Genomic DNA, 21782 nt, shown 5'->3' with positions numbered 1-21782 from the left:
TCAGGTGACTTCGGTCTCAGGTCTGATGAGAGGAAAGGATGGTGGAACAAAGAATCTGTTTCTCCTATCTGATGCTATAGTCCCGTGGTTATAACCTGGCAGGAGTTTAAGTAATTTTGATTCTAACACACTTTTGTTTCCCATAAAATTCCTTCTTTACCAAATAATAACTGTCAATTACATTTTGTTTTCTTTTCAGTACAGAAAATTTTAAACACAAAGGTAGACAAGAATGGTAAAATGAACCCATGAATCCATCACACAGCTTCAATAATTGTCAAATTATGCCAGTCTCATTTCAACCTTACTCCTACTCACTACCCCCTCCTACGTTATCTTGAAGCAAATTCTATAACTGTATTATTTCATGTGTAAATATTTCAGTATGTATCTCTAAAAACTCAGGGCCCCATTTTTGTGTAACCATAATACCATTAATAACATCAAAATTCAGCAACAATTCTTTAATGGCAGATATCTAACTAGTATTCAAATTTCTAATTATCTGAAATCTAATCATATTTAAAAGGATTTTTTTTAATCCTAAGTCAAACGAGCTCCACAAACTTGGTTACTATTTCTCAAATTTATTTTGAGTCTACAAGTTCATCTCTAAAAGTCTTTTTTTTTCCTGGAAATTTATAATTTATTTATTATGCAACAGGAGCATTTTATCCCTACAGGGGATTTGACTAATAGTATCCCCATGTTAATGACTAATATGTACCTTTGTCCTCTGTCTTTCCTATAAATTTCTAGCTGTTTTGCTCTTTAATGCATGTCTGTTGTTTGGATGTATTTGGAAAGCAAACTGGCTCTGCTTTTGACCAATATGAAATGCATTAGCAAGAATTAGCTAGTAATACACCAGGTGCCTTTCAGGTGACATGGGTCTAGTTACAAAGGACAGTATGCTTTTCCCACAGTCAAGACAACAAGCAAAGATTGTTTCTAGCTCTCCAAACTGTCCTTTGACTACCACAGTTTACTGGAATGTATTTCTCCCTTCCCAACCTAGCTCTATCCCTGTCTTTCTAGGTGGATCTTGGATGATTTCTCTTTCTATTCACTGGTTCTGAATTATTCAGGTTAGATGAGAATACGTCCTCCCTAGTGTTTTTGGTGATCAAAGACAATAGCATGGATATATTTAGCTTCTCAAACGGCACTCATAAAGCACACTACAACACCACCTCATTAAGAACCATGTGCCCCTCTATCTTCCCAGTCCTATCAAGAACCATACAGAGAGAAGGTAACAGTAGCCATGTGACAGTCATGGCAAAGCTGCACTGCTCACCCCTGCTCCAGAGCATCTTCCAGGGCAACATGTCCTGTCTTTGGAGATGTGGTTTCTCATTCTCTGGGAATTCTTTTTTTTTTTTTTTTTTTAATTCTCAAACATTTGTATTAATAGCATTTTCCATTATAGAAACTTAAAGTTTGGTACTACGTCACATCTTGACAGTAGTTCTAACATAATCCAAATAGCCTGATTAGTTGGTGTCTCTATAAGATGAGAGACATAGGTCCTTTGATTTTTTCAGTTGGGCCCAAACTGGAAAAACCAAAGTCCAAGATTTACTGGAAATTTTAGAGTCCAGATTGTTTGAAACTTTGATTTTTTGAATGCCTGTCAAGAATGCCAAGAAGGCTCAAAATCCAAAATATCTGGTTGAAATAAGATTCCTTAAAATCATGACATAACATAGACCAAATTTGATCATTGTTACAAGGGATTATTCAAATCTTTGAAAATAAGCACATATATAAATAACCCATAGCTCTTAATAAAAATTCAGCTGTTTTTGAACAATTAGAATTTAACAGACATCAAGAGAACATAATAGATTACTTTAACACATTGCTTTAACAGAGCATCAGAGTTTAATTCTATGTCAAAGAGAAATTGAGCTTCCTGTGATCTTTTGCTGTGAGGTTTCCTTCCTTTACCTTCTTTCATATTGGTGACCATGTTTCTGTGTTTCTGTGTGTAGCACATCTTTAAGCATCTTTTGCGGGGCAGGATGAGTGGCAACAAATTCTTTCAGTTTCTGTTTGCTATGAAAAGTCTTAATTTCACCTTCATTCACAAATGAGAGCTTTGCAGGATATAATATTCTGGGCTGGCAGTTTTTCTCTCTTAGTACCTGGGTTATGTCTCGCCATTCCCTTCTAGCTTGTAGGGCTAAACACAGAACCAACAATGCTTTAGATTTATGAGCAGCAAATCATAAATAACTGTGGATGACAGGAGACTTTGGGTCGCCATGTTTAGAATTATAAACTCATCAACCAACGGGAGGCACTTGCTTGCTTCACAGTATTTTTGAAAGCACCTGTAGGATTTTGCAAGTATTTAACCCTTAAACCGAGGTAACAAGAACAAGGAAGACACTATGACGCCCCCAAATGAAAAAGACACCCCAATTCAAGATTATGAAGATGATGAGATAGAAGAAATGCAAGACTTAGCGGATCTCAAAAAATTGATAAGAACATTAAGAAGTTCTCAAAAACAAATTCTTGAACTACAGAAATCCTTAATGGACAAGATAGAAAATCTCTCTCGTGAAAATGAAATATTAAGGAGGAATCAAAATGAAATGAAACAACTAGAACAAGAAACTGTGATAGTGACGAGAAATCATAATGAAATGAAGAATTCAATAGATCAAATGACAAACACATTAGAGAGCCTTAAAAACAGAATGGGCGAAGCAGAAGAGAGAATATCAGACTTAGAAGACAGAGAACAGGAAAGGAAACAGGCAAACCAAAGAAAAGAAGAAGAAATTAGAAATCTAAAAAATATTGTCGGGAATCTACAGGATACTATTAAAAAACCCAACATTTGGGTTCTAGGAGTTCCTGAAGGCATGGAGAGGGAGAAAGGATTAGAAGGCATTTTCAGTGAGATACTAGCAGAAAATTTCCCAGGTTTGGAGAAGGACAGAAGCATCTTAGTACAGGAAGCTTATAGAACCCCAAATAAACATGACCAAAAGAGATCCTCACCACGACACGTTGTAATCAAACTCACCACAGTGAAACATAAAGAAAAGATCCTAGCATGTGCAAGAGAGAAACGTCAGATTACTCTCAGAGGATCTCCAATTAGACTCACAGCAGACTTCTCATCAGAAACCCTACAAGCTAGAAGGGAATGGCGAGACATAACCCAGGTACTAAGAGAGAAAAACTACCATTCTCTGGGAATTCTACCTCTATCTTCCTCTGCACTGAACCAGAAAAAGTCTTTCTCACTGCCCACTTCAGAAAGCTCTAAATAAGTGCAGAGCTTTTCCCAGATATAAAGATTCTTTTCACTTTTGGAGATATTAGGAGACTTCAAAAGGCTCATGGAAGATAGAATTGAGAGATTTATTTTGTTGTAAAACAATTTGAATTTCATATATAATTTTAATACACATGTTCCATGAACTCTTTGAAAATTCCTCATACTTCTTTAAATCCCATATTGTCATAGGGCCATAGAATTGCTTTTATAAGAATCGAAAAGTTATATAGCAGTTTTATTTAAAAAAAGGTTAAGGAGAAACAGAAATTTCATTCAAATCACAGAATCATGCTTCTGATTTTAAATAAGGAAAACTTGAGAGTTGATATCTGTGTTTTAATGGAAAGGTTATAAAGCTTTGATCACAATGACAGCACCTTCAATAAAACAAAATCTGAGATGACAGTGTGTCTGCCTACCTCACCCCCAGCTGGGACTTCTTAATCAATGCGGAGTACCTATGTTCTGCACACCACTGTACCCTGAATTGCACTCTAAGTGACCATCAGCAAGACCAACCAAATGAAAGGCTGAGGGAACATGCAATCAAGTTCCGATTTGCCAATTTTTCCTGAAAGATGGACCTCCCAGATGTGTCCCAGGATTGGCAGCCTTTCCCTGCATGTGTCCCTCAAACAATAGTTCCCACCCTGATAATTTGGTTTGAATTTTTCCATACCCCTATTTTCCTACAAACCCAAAATAATCCTCTCCTAAAAATGAAATTTACTCCCTGGAAGCAACTTCTTGTAGACCTCTAAGATAACCAAAAGAAAACACTACAAGAAAGGTGGTTCTGATAGTGTCTAGGGAACTGCAAAAACACATGCCAAAGCTGTAGTTTGTGGTCTTCAAGTAATCATTGAGCTTCAGTTTTTTTCCCTCTACTCAGATGTCAACCTGCCTACCTGCAAAAGTTACTTCAAACAATGGCTCTAAAATCTGGTTGCACGCTGGAGTCATCTGGGTACTTTTAAAACGTTGATGTCTGGGCCTCATCTGTTAAAATTCTAATTCAATTGTTTTGGGGTACACGCTGGGTATAGGGAGATTTTTAAGATGCAATCAGTGGCCGGCGCCGCGGTTCAATAGGCTAATCCTCCACCTTGTGGCACCGGCACACCGGGTTCTAGTCCCGGTCGGGGCACCGATCCTGTCCTGGTTGCCCCTCTTCCAGGCCAGCTCTCTGCTGTGGCCAGGGAGTGCAGTGGAGGATGGCTCAAGTGCTTGGGCCCTGCACCCTATGGGAGACCAGGATAAGCACCTGGCTCCTGGCTTTGGATCAGCGCAGTGCGCCAGCCACAGTGCACCGGCTGCTGCGGCCATTGGATGGTGAACCAATGGAAAAGGAAGACTTTTCTCTCTGTCTCTCTCTCACTGTCCACTCTGCCTGTCAAAAATAAAAAATAAAATAAAATAAAAAGATGCAATCAGTATGAGAGTGACTAGCCCTATATCAGTGAGCATGGAGAAAGGGGTCTTCTAACTCACCTCTGTGCTGCAACTGTTGTCTCTGCAATCCTTATCTTCAGTGAGGACTACCACTCACTTCAATGATGGTCTCTCTCTAGAACCCCTGTTCCTCTTCTATTTGTAGTTGCATAATGAACAATTTACCATTATGCCCCGTTCTGAATTGTACCTATTACCACAACACATGGCTATGAAAAGTTGGGTCTATCTAAAGGAAATTCTATGCATAAATTTCAAATTCCAAATGGACATTAAATATGAGTATTCCCATGATAATGAAAGGGCAATGTGAAGAAGAATGTGTCAGAGTTGGTTCATGGATATTCTATAATTTTTGAACTTATTGTCCAATTGAAAACCTGCAATCCTCTAAGGATACATTTCTTTTTTAAGTCCTCCATAGCTTGAGTGTTGATTTTTCTTTGCCCCCTCAGTTAGGAAAAACCTATGCACAGGGATGTTCTTTGCCTAAGAATTAGTTCCCTTCTCTTAGGCAGGCAAGTCTTTGGGTTCTACAATTTTACCAAGTACATGCCCCATAATCTGAATGATAGAAGCTTGTCTGGTATCACAGAGGGCTTCGTTAGGACAAAGGTGAGCATCAGCCCTCATAGCCAATCTTCCTGAAGATGCCCCACTAGCATAGAAAACGGTGTATTTTTCCTGGTTGTCCAGTAGGCTCCTTGTTACAATTTATAGGATGGTATCCAGAGTCTAAAGCAAGGGTCAAAATGGGTGTCCTGAGGTTGATTGCAGCCTGGGACTGGCTTTCCTTGACCATCACAGTCTTTTTTATATTTAGATTTTATTTTCTCCAGATAGTCTCTGCTCTCTTGTGTAGTTCCTACCCTTTCTCCTGACCTGTCTCACTCTGGGAGGTATCCGGGTCTGTATAACTTCCCCCATCCCTCCCATCTGCCCTCAACACACAGAAACATGTCCATCCTCCTCACTGCTGGGGCACATTCTACACAATTGGTGTTTCTATACAGAAGCAGTATTTCTTCTTTTGGAACAAAGCTGTGATTTTTTTCCCCCTTGCTCTTGGTCTATGTACACAATGACCCTCTGCATAGCTTTTTATACCACTTAATTCCACACACCATGAATGCTTTTAATCTCAGGGTTTTTTTTTTAAATTAAGTTAATGTTTTTATATATACTTCTGTAATCCCAGTGCACACAACTGAACGATTTATCCTATCCAAGAAACCTCCCAGAAATAAGATATCTTTTCCTTCAAGTTACACCTAAAAAACCCATCATTTAATGTGCACTTATACTATTCCAGGTCCTTTCATTCATATCTCTCACAATCCTTTTGTTACTGGTGATGGCTGGAAGTTGAAGCCTAGCACTTCTACTGGTGAGGCAGGAATGGTGATTTGTCCTCATTCTTTAAGATAAGAATTCAGAGAGATCATTGGTAAGCAAGCTAGTGAAAGTGTGATGAAAACACACCTCATGGGCCAGGACGGAGGCTTGGCAAAGAACTGTTTACAGTGTCACATTGGGTAGGCACTCTGAGAAAGTCACACAGAAATTATCTTTGCAAGTGAAAATAAGCACCTCTGCTTCCGCAAATATCATCTGTTGCATATTTAATAATTACCAGCCCTGTACTAAATAGTTCACATCTACTACTCATTTGCTTTTAATAATAATGCTGAGATATAGCATGTTTCCCTCCCATCCTCCATTTCACAGGGAAGGAAATCAGAGTGCCGTGAGGCCACTCGTTTGGTCTGAAGTCTCACAGGGAACAGATTTCTCTTACCCTTCAATCTTTTTACCACCCCATCATATTATTTTCATGGCAATCCTACTTTTTGCCACTCTCTGGCTGCACATTCGAGTTACTTGAGAAGATTTTCAAAATGCAAATGTTGAATACTCAGTGTTTGGTAAAACCTCACTGGGTGATGGTATTGTGTATTCAAGACTGAGAACCAGTGGGATCATTTAATGCCAGAAAATAGAATGAGGACCAGGACATGGGAAGGAGGCTGATGCAAATTTCGCCATCCCAGTTAATGCAGAGAGGGCTCATGGTCAGAATATATAAAGCTCAGAAACATGTTACCCACATATTCTTTTTCAGTGCAATTTTTAGCTCGCTACTTCCAAATGGGAACAGATGTTGGATTGGAAACAAGGTCTCTTTGCATTGCTTTCCTGTACTGGAGCTGCTCCCTGTGAGCAACCTTTCATCTTTCCAGCCACTCCACATTAGACTCTGCCAATAGAGGATGCTGGACAGAGGCTGGTAGAGGTGGAAGCGTTGTTCTGTTGCCTTGTCCAGTCTAGTCTTGTCCAGACAGCAGACCAGCCTCTTGTGCAATGGACCCTGAAGCCTTCCCCAAGCTGGTGGGTAGTTCGCACATCCCAGGATGGCATCAGCACACTTCCTGATGCTGGGGCCTTGCCTGCCTGCCGTCCTGAACTCCAGCTTTTAGACACTTTGCTCTCACTGACAAGTCACTTCTGTGTTCCCTTTCCCATATCCCAGGGCTGAGAGTCCTCTGTGGTTAATCATCAGAACTCAGAGTTCTTTCACCCTTACAGTAAACAATTACCCTCAACAATACTTCAAGTTAAATTTCCCCTGTCAGAATGATTGACATGATCTGTTTCCTCACTTCCCTGTACACAGGGTTCCCTTAAAAACTTTTTATTTTTCAGTTTGGGATGCTCTTTATAACCCTACCAATAGATCACAGACTGGGGATGGAGGCAAAGCTGTGCACGGGCTCCTCTTTCTGCAAACAACCAATAATAATTCAGTTGTGTTTCTGGAAAACAGACCTTATGATTGTATGAATAAAGTGATCCATCCCATTTAAGGATTTGGTTCAGAGCAAGACTCCAGGAGCTACAAGTGGATTTATTTTGTGACAGCTCAGGAATTTGCTTCCTTTCCATTGCTATATCACAATGTCAGGGTAATTCAGTTGAGTTAATTTGTAAGCTGTGTAAAATGAGACACCATCTCCTGACAACTTTAGATAGATGATTATGTTCACATGTCAGCTACATAATATGTATTTTCTGTTAATATAATTTTTAAAAGTAGATGCTTATCTGTTTATACATTTTGTGCTTATTCTGATGATCATGATGGCAGTAGGAGAGAGTTAAGGAAGTCTTATATTGTCTTTTTTCTTAGGGTAAATTTAATCAAAAACTTTGATAAAGCTGGCCTGCTCCAAGTTAATAATGATCAAAAAGGTTGGGTGTGAGCTGGGAAACGAGTACACAAGGTCTATGTGAAGATCCTAGGGCCAGAGCTTCCATGTATTCTCACTCATTCATTACCTGCTGTGTGTCAGGCATTATTCTTGGAGTTCAAAGATAAAGCAGTAAAATAGATAGAATATTCTGCCCTCAATGAACATTCATGCTCAAGTGTCCTTGGGCACAGTCCATTTGGCCAACAAACCTGGGGATTGCATGCCATGTGAGAGGCCACTTGTTCCCATTACAGTTGCTCTGCCTCCCCCGCCATACACACTTAAGGATGTCAAGATCCAATCATGTGTCCCAGGAAGTGCTACGGGTCCAGGTAGCACCAGTGCAACTGGAAATGCCTTTGATTCTGGAATGGACGCATCAGTTCTTCAGAGAAGGGGGTTTTCTTCCAGAGAGACGCATTCTGAAAACTGCTTCTACACCAGATGATGATAGTCACACATGAATTGCCCTGAGAAGTAGACCCACGCTTGCATAAGAATATAAAGAATTCTGGAATTGAGGGGAAGAAGAGATAGACAACAAGAGGTAGATGATTTAGGAAAAGTAGTATCTTCCATACACTTGTCTTTTGAATCTCACAGTGTCCCTGCTAGACTGGCAGGCAGTTAGAGTTATTTATGATCTTGTTATTGATGAGAAAAGTCAAACAGTGACTTCTCCAAGGTCATGCAGAGAGAAATGGATCCCAAATTTTCCAAGCCCAGCATCCCTTCCTTTGCACCATGTTATGTCCCTGATGATTGGCAGCAATAACTGCAGGAGTTTATGCAAAGAAAAATCTCACATAAGGTGATGAGGGTGATGTGGCAGATGTGAAGGCAAAATAGAACAAAATAAAGCAACACGCGCACGCCCATCCTGTGACTTTGATTTAGCAGACACTATTATAGAACCTTCACATAAAGAAAACAGTTTGGCAGATCCTTTATAAACATTTGCCCAAAAGAAATGAATTGCACAAACCCACGAAACGTGCTCTGACTCTCCTTATCCCACCGTCACACGTCACAGGTTCGTCATGCTATCTGATTGCACAGAGATACCTGAGGAAATCCCTAAGGGCAAGCTGTCCTTCAGCCACATTCCTGCCTGTCTACAATCTGTCTTCCCCCAGAGCCGAGGCTGCACTGGGCTCCTGCTTGCACTGTGCTCTTCTCCCCAGACACTCTGCTAAGTCAGCAAATGCAGATGTTTTCCCAGGGACAGGAACTGTATGAGATTCTTGGCTGGGGCCCTGCCTCGCCATACCTTCCTGGTATTGCAGGCTCTAAATGAGCTCTCCCCCATCCTATAGGATCTGTGTGTGATCCCTTCTCTCCCACATCATTATACAACTCACTACCATTCCTATTAAGCAAGAAGAAAAAATGGATATGGGAGCCTCCAGGCTGCTGCACAGCCTCAAAGGAATTCATTATCACCCTCCCCACACCCAGTCTTGGCCCTTGGGATGCACTCATCCCATACTGATAACCAAGCTCTGAGATCCTAATTATTAGCAAAGGAAAGCTCCCAGGTTCACCCAACACCATTGCTCTTGCATCGTACAGCCAGTCCCTTCTGTAGGTTCTGAGCCATGCTGGCTTTAACCTACCAGGGCAAATATCAGTCAGCAGGATTCCAAGCAAAGACTGCAAAAGCAATTGAGGGGAAAGGAGAGAACAAGCAATAGCTCATTTGGAGAGAGAACCCTTTTTAAGAGAGTTTGGACCCTCACTGAATGCTTCTCTATATGATTTAGTGGTGATTCACAGAAGGGAGGGTAGAATAAAACCTGACAGAGACACAAACATACACCCTTCTCTGCAGTTAAGTAAGGCAACAACAGAAACACAGAAAGTCAAATCTCGCTGCCCTTTTCCACATGAAAGTGAGTGTCCAACATGGGTCAGGTCTCCATTTTTAATTCCAACTTTTGTCTGCTGTCTTAGTTTTCATCTTTCCTGTGCTTAAGGCATAGCATCATCACAGTGGCATGATAAGCCCAGGGAAGGAAGAAGACAGGAATTTTGCAAAGTGGCGGGATCAGGGAGACACCATGACCTCCAGGGCAGCTTTCCGTGTTAGTGCAGGCTGTCACCTCCACCTGCCTTCAAGGGCACAATCCAGGTGTCTTCCTCCAACTTCCTGTCCCACAGTATTGGCTCATGAGAGCAGAAGGAGCCACACCATGGGACCAAAGGCCATGGGAAACATTGCCCACACTTCAGGAAACACCGCAGGTGCCTCTCACACGAGCCTCTTCTCCTGTGAATCCTGGATTCATGTTCTCCTTCAATCTATATTAACTTCTCCAGCCTCTGCCAGTTAGAGTACCCTGGGTCCCACTCTTTTCAGGACAAGTTTTAGAAAACATTTCCAATCTTTTGCCATCCTCATAGCAAAGACCAAAAAGCGTTTTGGCCTTGCATCATATGAGAAAGCAATAGGCACTGTATGCTTCCATATCACAGCAGCAACTGCATTCATGTGAGGCCTGTTCTTTTCCCAATTAACTAAAGTCAATAGGTCCTATGCAGTCTCAAAGCATAGTTTTTGCAATTCAGATGCCACAGGTGTAGTTTCCTGTTTGGATGGTAAAGAAAGGAAAAATAATAACCTTGGCTTACTTGGGCCCCTGCAATGTCCCAGTGCCCTGGAGTGTCACAGTCTGAGCCTCTCAGACCCATTTAGTCCCCTTTCCATTTTGCAAGTGCAGCTCCTGCCCTGGTGGAGCATGGCAGGGGCGAACCATCAGTACAGGAACAGAGCAGAGCCACTGAGGGCCAATAACAAGAAGGAGGGGTAAACAAAGGAAAGAGGAAAACAGTAGGGAAAGAACCTCCACAGGGAGAGTATAATTCCATTAACTGGAACCTGGCTTGATCCTGAGATGGCTGCACCCCCACCTTACCCAGTCAATAGCACGGTGGGACCTTAACACTCCCAACATAATGAACACTTAGGGTGGTCAGGCCAACCCTGTTTGCACCGCAGTCCATCCTCAGCCAGAAGTTCAGTGCACAATAAAATTTGTTGTTAGGTTTTAATGTCGTGGAATGGGTTGGTGAAAATCAGCATTGCCCAATACTAATAGACATTAGGAATGGGGGCACCAATGAGTTCAGGAACTTTCCCAAAACAAGTCAGAATTCAGCGGCACAAATAAGATCTTTTGACTTCTAGCTTGGTGTTCTTTTGCCCAGCATGTTACAGAGCAGCTTGTTTTTGTGTAGCTGTTGTCTCAAATGTTCCACAAGATCACAGAAAGGATGGACAAAATGGAAGCAGTTGCTTACTTTAACAAATTGGTCATGGGGCTTTCCTACTTGAAATGAGAATGAATCTACTATCCCTGTTGCTTCTGCAAATTCTCCGTCCTTCTATATTGAGTTAATAAGCATTTTTTCACTATAACACCTGGGGGGAGCTCCCTAGGCAGGAAGTATCCTTATTTCAGCTCCTATTCAGAGGTATACAATCTCCAGCTGGGTAGTCTTAGTCTGATGAGAGTGGAGGCTGGCAACGGTGAAGAATATGTGGAGGAAGGATCATGTGGTAAGCCAGGAAGTAGAGAGCATGCTCACCATCTCCCCTCTGAATGGTTATGATGCTAGCAGGATTCCTTCCTAGGGCTCCACCCAAGCAACCTGATCCAATCCAATCACTTTCCATGGCTTTAGTTCCGACATCATAACTGGGTTAAGTTCCATCCCTAACACATTAACATAAAAGTCTGGGGATCAAGTCCTTAACACATGGGCCTTTGGGTTACACGCATACTATTATCCAAATCACAAAATATGCCATTTCCACTCCCTCACACAGTCGGGGTACAACACCTGGATCAGCTTTGACCCTGTCCTTGTTTCCCACCCCAAAATGAATTAGTTGCCAAGCACCGTCAGGTCTAGATGCATTCCGTCAGGTCAAGTCCTCCTATCTCTCCTGGCAATGGTGGCCAAAAGGTACCTCTCTCCTCAGAGCTCTTCATGCTCATCCAACCTTCAAATCTGGTAGGATGACCTGCTTGTAACACAATACCACCCTGGCCATTTGACACCCTGAGCCATCCTTTGCTCCCCACTGCTGATGACCGAGGGTAAATACTTCTGCTGACATAGTGGTCTTGCTTCACTTTCGGGGCTCCTTGTCTCACATAGCCTGAGATAAGGCCCACTTGGTTTATTTACTATTATTTAGTCATAGCCCATACTTCCCCAGTTCCACACAGACATTCCCATTACCTTTCAGATTCTTTAAATGTCACCTCCTCCCTAAAGCCTTTTGCAATCACTCCTGCAGTGTGGGCTGTTCTTCCTACAATGGTCACTTCTCTCTCAGGCCATTTGTTTGCTCCCTGCTCTTAGGAGCACAACTAGATAGGTGGGTCCTGAATGAGAGTTGCATCCCTAAAGCATCTCTGCACTCAAGGGCAGGGAGAGAGGCTTAGTGCAGAGTGCAAGATGCAATCATATTGGATCAATTGAAATTGGGCAAAAAAAATGCAACTTTCCCTTTCTTATATCTTTATTTTCTCTATCTCCTCCTTTTTTTCCTCCCAACAAATAACTGAACATGTAATACATGTCAAGTCAATTTTTGTGACTGAAGATCCAGCAGTGATCTCACCTGACAGAAATCCCTTCCCTAGTGGAGCTTAACATCTGGTATGAGAAGGCAAATGACAAACATGTAAGACATTTAGTGTGCAAAGTGGTAATTAAAGCTATGAAGAAAAAGAAAACAAGAGAGTGAGTGGCGAGAGAGACCTCCCCAAGAGGCTCCACATGAGCAGAGAATGTGAGCCACCCAGGCATCCTGAGGAAGAACATCCCATGCTGAAGGAACACTAGTGCAAAGGCCCAGTGGATGGGGCAATCTTGGGCATACTGGAGACTGACTGGTGAGACCAACAGAAAAGAGGATATCTTTAACATTCTAGTTTTCCTTTCTGCCTTTGCTGACTTCTAGAGATGTTTTCCATCACAGCAGACATCAGTATTATCTGTAACAATGGCTTCAAGTGGTTTAACTCAAACCTTGGGGGCCGGTGCTACGGCGCAGTGCGTTAAAGCCCTGGCCTGAAGCATCGGCATTCCATATGGGCACCAGTTCTAGTCCTGGCTGCTCCACTTCCAATCCAGCTCTCTACTATGGCCTGGGAAAGCAGTAGAAGATGGCCCAAGTCCTTGGGCCCTTGCACTCATGTGTGAGACCCGGAAGAAGCTCCTGGCTTCGGATTGGCGCAGTTCCAGCTGCTGAGGTCATATAGGGAGTGAACCAGTAGATGGAAGACCTCTCACTCTGTCTCTACCTCTCTCTGTAACTGCCTTTCAAATAAGTAATAAATCTTTTAAAAAATTCAAAAAATAAACTCAAACCTGGAATGGAGAAACCAAAGGGAATGGCAGAAATTCCTACAGCCCAAAGAAGGGCAGTGAACCTACTCACAAGTGTAAGAGGGCATGGTATGACAGCATTAGGGGAAAGAGGGATGGCCACACCAGAAACAATCAGTTGTGGGCACAGCACTGCTGGGATACTATGTTGACATGTGGCAGAGGCAAACTTGGGTTCTCTCGTGACATCTTGAGGGAAGATCTCACTGGTGCTGTCTTGCCCTTGTTTCTCCTGGCCTTTGACTTTTCTGAATGTATCCTCACTCTAAACTTTTTCCATGCTAATATGTTTGGTGCAAAACCACATACCACAGTCTAAAAATTACAGTTACTCAAAGCTGAAAATTATAATTAGAGCCCCATGTTACTGGGCCAATCTATCTAGGGTCCCTAAATTAGCACTCACAGAAACACTGGCCAGAATGCAAACAGACTTGCCTGAAGTTGAAGGAATACCTTGTCCTTTGGCTTGAAGGATTCTTATCTGGCTTTGACAAAGAAATACATCTCAGTTTTCCAGCTCATTCTAAGACTAATTTCTCACCATACTAGCAGATCAGTTCTGATGGAAAAGTAGACCGAGATTTTCATGTTTGCCTTCATAATAGCAATAGTCAAAATAACAGTACAGATGCAACTCTGCATACTTATATAACCCTCACCTTGCTTTTGAGGGTTGAGGAAAAGAAAGTAGCTATTGTTATTTCCACTTTATAAATGAGAAATTACTAAGTAAATGACCATACTCATAATATTCTGTGAGTCTTTATAATTTTGAAGAGTTAGATGATTGTATCCATAGGGGCTAGTTGAGATTACAATGTTTTTATTGAGCACTTACTCTATGACAGGCAGTTAGAGCAGTTACTTTACATTTTCAGGTTTGATCATGCAGTGACACAAAGAAGCAACTTTTGAAGACATTAAAAATTTAATAAAAATGTAATTAAAAGGTAAATTTATTTAGCTACAAAAACGTGTGCCTGAGCAGTCTTCAAAAAGTTCACAGAAATGAATCTTATGAACAAACTATGCATGGACTTCAAAATTTTACACCAAAGTAAGCTTATCTTTTAATTCCATTTTCATGAACTTCTTGATGTACCCTCATATTATTCCTATGTTCACAATGGAATAAAGGAAGGCCCAGAGATTAAGGAACTTTTCCAAAGCCACACTGCTAGTTTGTGTCAGAAGTAGAATTCTGTTATGTCTTAGCACCAAACACCCACTGCTCCTGAATCTGGACAAGGAAGAGGCTTCACAAGGAAGCATTGAAATCTCAGGTTGATTTTAGAAACAGTATTGAAACCTTTTGGCACATAGTCATCTTGTTGATTGAACTACTTCTTGTGCAGTGTGCCCACAGTATACTGAGGGGCTCATCTACTGTGTGGACAGCATGGATCCAGAAACAAAGTATAAGAAGATAGTGGATTGGGGATGGCAAGATGGCAGGTAAGCAAGAAGCGCCAGTGATTGTGTCCCCGGAGTCACAAATTGGAACAGCTATTCACACCACAAACCTCCTTTACAAGAGCTAAGTAGGCTGGTAAGGTAGTGACAGAACAGCACGGAAACTCCATCAACCAGCAGAAAGATAGGACAGACACGCTACTGCAGACATCAGTGCTAGAACCTACAGCTCCTAACTCCTGACTGGAGATGTCATCTTGACAAGAGAAACAAGAACAAAACAGGTACAAAAGCACAGTGACCCCACCAGCAAAACACAACAGCCCTGGCTGCAGAATTCCACAGTCCTCGCTGGCATCAAGTCCAGCCTAGAAAGACATCCTGCATTCTAGCACAGCACTGTGCCCTGTGGGTGCAGCTGGGTCCAGAAGATCCGCAGCAGACCTGGACCCCAGGCCCACACTGTACTCTGCACTGTGCAGAGGACAGTGGAGGCAGGGCTGCTGGGATGGTCAACCCCTAAGACTCTGGAAATAAGGAAGAGTCTCCCACAGGACTAGGGACACACTGTTTCCCACCGCCTCCCCTCCCCCTATTTGAAAAACTGTAGATTGTGACTGGGTTCCCCTGTACCTGCCCAGTCAGATTACAAAGACTCAAAGCTCCCTGCACACTGGGGACAGATCTCACCATGGGATTGGAAAGCACAATACAGAATAAGTGGGTGCTCTGGACAGTGCACATGTCTGGCTGAGCAAAGAGACTGAACACACTAGACAGCTCCAACATTTCCTCCAACCAATGACAGTAGCCATAGGTGCTCTGCCACACTCATCTTGAGTTTCACTGTGGACTCTTGTTTTACCCATAAACTGTGGCCAGGGCTTTCTGGCCCCACCCAGCATACATCCATGGAACTCAGGTATAAGCTTTAGGCATTACAGCAAGCCTAGCAGCACCTCACTCACTGGGCTGCTTTTGCGGAGCCTAACAGTGTATAACATTATGGCTTGTCGGGATCTCTGGCCCACGGGGTACATGCGAGGTCCATGTTCAGTGTGAGGCTCAGGCTCTGGACACCAGCTCTCCCATGAAAGCTGCTGGAGTTTGGGTTCTACTCCTCACTTGAGTCTTAGGCCTGAGGTAGCTGCATACAACAAAAAAGTAGACAGCCCACAGCAGTCCAAGACAGCTTGCCCTGCTATCACAGAGCCAACGTCACTCACATATACAGCCACACCATCAGGCAGCATCTCTGCTGCATTCTGTCTCCTCCACTCAGTATCAATGCAACTCTTGGAACTGGGCAGTGGCTGGGAGTTTCTAAGTCCACCCAGCTCCTAAAGCCAGCACTGACCTCACATCTCCAGTACCTGAGTTGGATACTGTCTAGGAATCTATGTGCAAAGCACACCCACAATACAAGCAAGGCCTGCTCTCAACACCTGAAAAGCTCATCACATCAGTCCTTCCCTCAAGAGATAGCTGAAAAACAGCATGACAGGAATCTGTTACCACGTTCAGCCACAGGGATATGTTGGATCCCTACTACAGCTAACATCAACTATAGCAAATAAAGACAAAGTGAGACTACCATAAAATCTAACTGGAATTAAAGCATTCTACCAAACCAACAACTAAAGACATATTTCCAGGAATAAAGCCTTTGATTACAAAACACACCCTCAAGAAGTGATAGAATCAAGAGGTCCCTCAGATGCACAAAAATCAATGTAGCAACACAAGAAAATGAACATAAAGGCAATATGATTCCCCAAAAGGGACACAATAATACATTAATGTTGTTCTGTAAAGAAAGGGAAATTGACGAAGTATCTGAAAAAGAATTCAAAAGAATGACTGTAAGGTACTCAAACATAGAAACAAAGGAAACTAGTATAATTAGGACAGGACATGCGTGAGAAATTCAGCTAAGAAACAGAGATACTTAAAAAGGACCAAAGTGAAATATTAGAAATAAAGTACTAAATAAGTCAAAAAACACAGTTGAAAGCCTTAACAGCAGAGTAAAAGAAGCAGAACAAAGAATATCTTATCAAGAAGACAGGACTTTCAAAAGATCTCAGAACAAAAACAAAAACAAAAAAAAAAAAAATAAAAAGTAGAAAGAATGAAAACCATGTTTGAAAACCACGGGATACCACCAAATGACCAGGAATCTTAGGAATACTTAAAGGATTGGAAAATAAGGAATGGCTCAGAAAAGCTATTTAGTGAAATAACAGCAGAAAATTTGCCAAGTTTGGAGAAAGATATAGATATCCAAATGCAGGAAACACCTGTACCTGAAATAAAAATGATCAGAAATAATCCTCACCATGATGCAATATAATCCAGCATTCTAAGGTAAAACATGAACAGGATATTCCAAAATTTGCTTATGAGAAATGCCAGATAACTTTAAAGAACTCTCATCAGATTGACATCAAACTTCTTGATAGAAACCCTAAAGGCCAGAAAAAAATGGAAAGCTATAGTTCAAATTATTTTTTTTGTTTGTTTAAAGCTTTAGCTATTAGAAAACTAGAATAGATAGAGAAAGAGAGAGACAGACATAATAAAACAGTGATATCTTCCATCTGCCGGTTCACTCCCTAACTGGATGCAACAGCCAGGTTTGGGTTAGGCTGAAGCCAGGTCTCCCAGATTAGCACGAACCTAAGCTCTGGGGACATCTTCCACTTTTTTCCTAGGTGCATTAGTAGGTAACTGTATCAGAAGCGAAACAGCTGGGATAGGAACCAGCATCCCTATGGGACGCCAGTGTTGAAAGCAGTGGCTTATCCTGCTGCACCACAATGCCAGACCACAACAGTACAAGTTCTTAAAGAAAAAAAAAAACAAAACCAGAATACTTTATCCAGTGAAGCTCTCATTCTTAAAAGGCAAAATAAAGGCCTTCTAAGACAAAAATTCCAAGACTTTATCACCACCTTGCCAGCCTTACAAATGGTACATAAATATGAACTACATACATAAACAGAAAGGCAACCACCAGCATCAATGAATGTATTTTGACACAGCAGGTTAAGCCTATGCCTGCCTGCCTGCAGTGCCAGCATCCCATATGGGCTCTGGTTCATGTCCGGCTGCTCCTCTTCCGATCCAGCTCTCTACTTATGGCCTGGGAAAGCACTGTAAGGTGGCCCAAGTGCTTAAGCCGCTGCACCCATGTAGGAGATGCAGGAGAGGCTCCTGGCTCTGGATTGGCCCAGCTCTGTCCATTGTGGCCATTTGAGGAGTGAACCAGTGGTTGGAAGACCTTTCTGTCTCTCCCTCTGTCTGTAATGCTGCCTCTCAAAAAAAATTTTTTTTTAAAGACATAGACTAGCAGAATGGTTTAAAGAAAAAAAAAAAAAAGACCCAAGTATATGTTGCCAACAAGAAACACACTTCAGGAGATTTAAGATGGCTAAATATTAAGAAACTACACTGACCTCAGCTGCAGAAACATAGAAAAACAAAGGAAGGGCCATGTTCCCAGGGGAAGATTCAGAGAAATTGTCAGTGGAGAAGCGACACAACAGAGATTCCGTGGGACAGTGAGGAAAGAATACACCAGCCACCCTTGCATCTCGGCAGCCAACCCTCAAGCCCTTAAAATAAAAAAAAAAAAAAATCCAATCAAGAATATTGTAACAAGTGAAGCTATCCTATAGAAGTGAGGGAGAAATCAGATATTTTCCATATAAGCAAAACGAGAGAATTCACCACCAACAGCCCACCCTTACAAGAAATTCTGAAGGGAGCTGTACATGAGGAGTACATATGAAAACACAAGACACTGTAAGAACAGATACAACCAGCAACCAATCAACAAAATGACAGGCATCAGTTCTTATCTACGAATACTAAGCCTGAAAGTAAATAAATTCCTCAGCTAGAATATTTAGGATGCCTGAATGGATTAAAAAAGACAGAAAAGTTCTATATACTGCCTGTAAGAAATCCCCTCACAAATATACACGTAGACTGAACGTGAAAGGCTAGAAAAAGATATACCAGGCAAAAGGAAACCAAAAATGAGCAGAAATACTTACAACAGGTAAAATAGATTTTAAATCAAAAACAATAAGAAAAAGTACATTATTTATAGATAAAAGTATTGATCTAGCAAGAACACATATCATAAATATATATACCCAAAACAAAACCACCAAGATATATACAGCAAACACTATCAGATATCAAGGGAGAGACTCCAACACAATAATAGTGGGGGGCTTGAAAACATCATAGCCAGCCGATCATCCACAGAAAATCAACAAAGATACATCAGAATTAAATCATGCTACTGAGCAAATGGACCTAACAGACATTTACAGAACGTTTTATTCAACTGCCAGAGAATACACATTCTTCACATCAATACATGGAACATTTGGCCACAAATCAAGTCTCAGTAAATTTAGAAAGACTGAAATCATAACATGTATCTTATTAAACCATAAAGGAATAAAACTAGAAATCAACAACAAAATGACATTTACAAATACATGGAAACTAAACATGCTACTGAATGACCAATGGATAATTAAAGGAAATAAATTCTCTTGAAATAAATGAAAGCATAACATATCAAAACCTGTGGAATATAGCAAAAGCAGTGTTAAGAGGGAAGTTTACAGTATTAAGAACTTACATCAAAGAAGAAATGTCTCAAATAATCTAAATTTGCATCTCAAAGAACAAATCAAGCCCAAAATTAGCAGGAAGCAAGAAATAAGGATCAGAGCAGAAATAAATGACATTGACACTAAAAATACAAAAGATAAGTTGTTTGAGAAAATAAATAGAACAATCTTTAGCCAGACTAACAGAAAACAGAAAAAGTAGCTCAAAAAATTAGAGATGAAAAAGAAGACATTACAACTGATACCACTAAAATACAAAGAATCATAAGAAACTACTTTTAAAAACCATATACTAACGTACTGGGAAACCTCAAAGAAATAGATAATTCCTGGATACATAAAACCTACCAGAATTCAATTAAGAAGATAGGGAAATTTAGAGATCCAGAACAAGCAACAAGACTGAAACAGTAATTAAGAGTCTCCCCATCAGGTCCCAGGATCTGATGACTTTACTACTGAATTCTACATAATGTTTAAAGGGAAACCAATGCAAATACTTTTCAAACTATTCCACAAAGTTGAACAAGATGGAAGTCTGCCAGCCTTTGTTAATGAGGCCATCATCACCCTGATACCAAAAGCCAAAGAGGTAGCATGAAAACTACAGATTTATGTCCTTGATGAACACAGCTACAAAAATTTTCAATAAAATTCTAGCAAAATGAACCCAGCACCACATCAAAAAGAGGATATATATCACAATCAAGTGGCATTTATCCTAGAGATGGAAGGGTGGCTCAACATTGACAAATCAACAAATGTGATAAATCACATCAACAGAATGAAGAGAAAATCTAAATGGTCATCTCAGTAGTTGGGGAGAAAGCATTTGATGACTGATTATCCCTTCATGATTTAAAAAAATCCACAAATTTGGTAGAAGGAGCTTACCTCAAAATTATAAAGGCTATGTATTAAAACCAACAGCCAATGCTGTAAGGGTGAATGCTGAATGCCTTTAACCTCAGAACTGGAACAGAAAATGTTGTCCACTGTCACCATTCTTATTCAATATAGTATTGAAAGTATTATCAAGAGAAATTATAGAGAAGAAATGAATGGCATCAAAATTGGAAAGGATGGGGTCATGGCTCTGATGTAGCAGGTAAAGCCTGCAATGTCAGCATCCCATACAGGTGCCAGTTCATTTCCCAGCTGCTCCACTTCCAATACAGCTAATGGCCTGGGAAAAGCAGAAAATGGCACAAGTGTTTGTGCCCTGCCACCCACATGGTAGACCTGGTTGAAGTTCCTGGTTTCAGCCTGGCCCAGCCCTAGGCATTGAAGTCATCTGGGGAGTGAACCAGTACATGGAAGATCAAGCTCTTCCCTCCATGTAACTCTTTCAAATAAACAAACAACTCTAAAAATATGAAATTGGAAAGGAAAAAGTAAAAATCTTGTTTGCAGACTACATGATTTGTATATGGAAAAATCTCACCATTCCACCAAAAAGCTGTTAGAACTGAAACAACCAGTTCAATAAAACTGCAGATCAAAAAAAAGTACAAAAAGCACCAACTTTTTATATGCTAATGATGAAGTCACCAGAAAAGAAAACAAGAAAGAAATCCCATTCACAATAGCCACAAGTAATCAAGTATTTAAGAATGAAAATTTTAAACACTGATGAAAGGAATCACCAAGGATACAAAAAATGGAAAGATAGTTTTTTCAATCCATGAGAAAGAACTATGTTTTTTTTTTTTTAAAATAAGGTCTATAATACTTAAAGCAATCTACAGATTCAACACAACCCCTATCAAAATGCCAATCACATTCTTTACAGAATTAGAAAAAAAGGTCCTAAAATTTATATGAAATTACAACACTCAGAATAGTCAAGCCAACCCTCACCAAAAAAAAAAAAAAAAAAAAAATCCAAGCTGGAGGCATCACAATGCCTGCCTTCAAATAATACTACAAAACTATAGTAATTAAAACAGTATCATGGTATTGGCATAAAAACTGACACATAGGTCAATGGAACAAACCAAGAAATTAATCCATGTACATATAGCGAACTAATTTTTGACAAAAGTGGCCAGACCATACATTGGAGAAAGGATTTTATTCACAAAAAGTGCTGGTCAAATTGGTTGCATAGGGATTTCAAGATGGCAGATTAGGGAACAACATACTGCACTAGGCTAGGGATAAACAGTAATTTTAAAAAGTGTGGGAAGTGCACCATCAGGAGAATTAGAGAGAAAACTGTTCTGGAAATTCTACAAGACAAAGAGTAATTGTGTGGACCTATCTGGAGGATATGGACATGCAGCACGAATGAACAGGAACACA

This window comes from Lepus europaeus, chromosome 6 (genome assembly GCF_033115175.1).
Source record: "Lepus europaeus isolate LE1 chromosome 6, mLepTim1.pri, whole genome shotgun sequence".
Classification (NCBI taxonomy): domain Eukaryota; kingdom Metazoa; phylum Chordata; class Mammalia; order Lagomorpha; family Leporidae; genus Lepus; species Lepus europaeus.
This window is presented reverse-complemented; position numbering follows the sequence as displayed.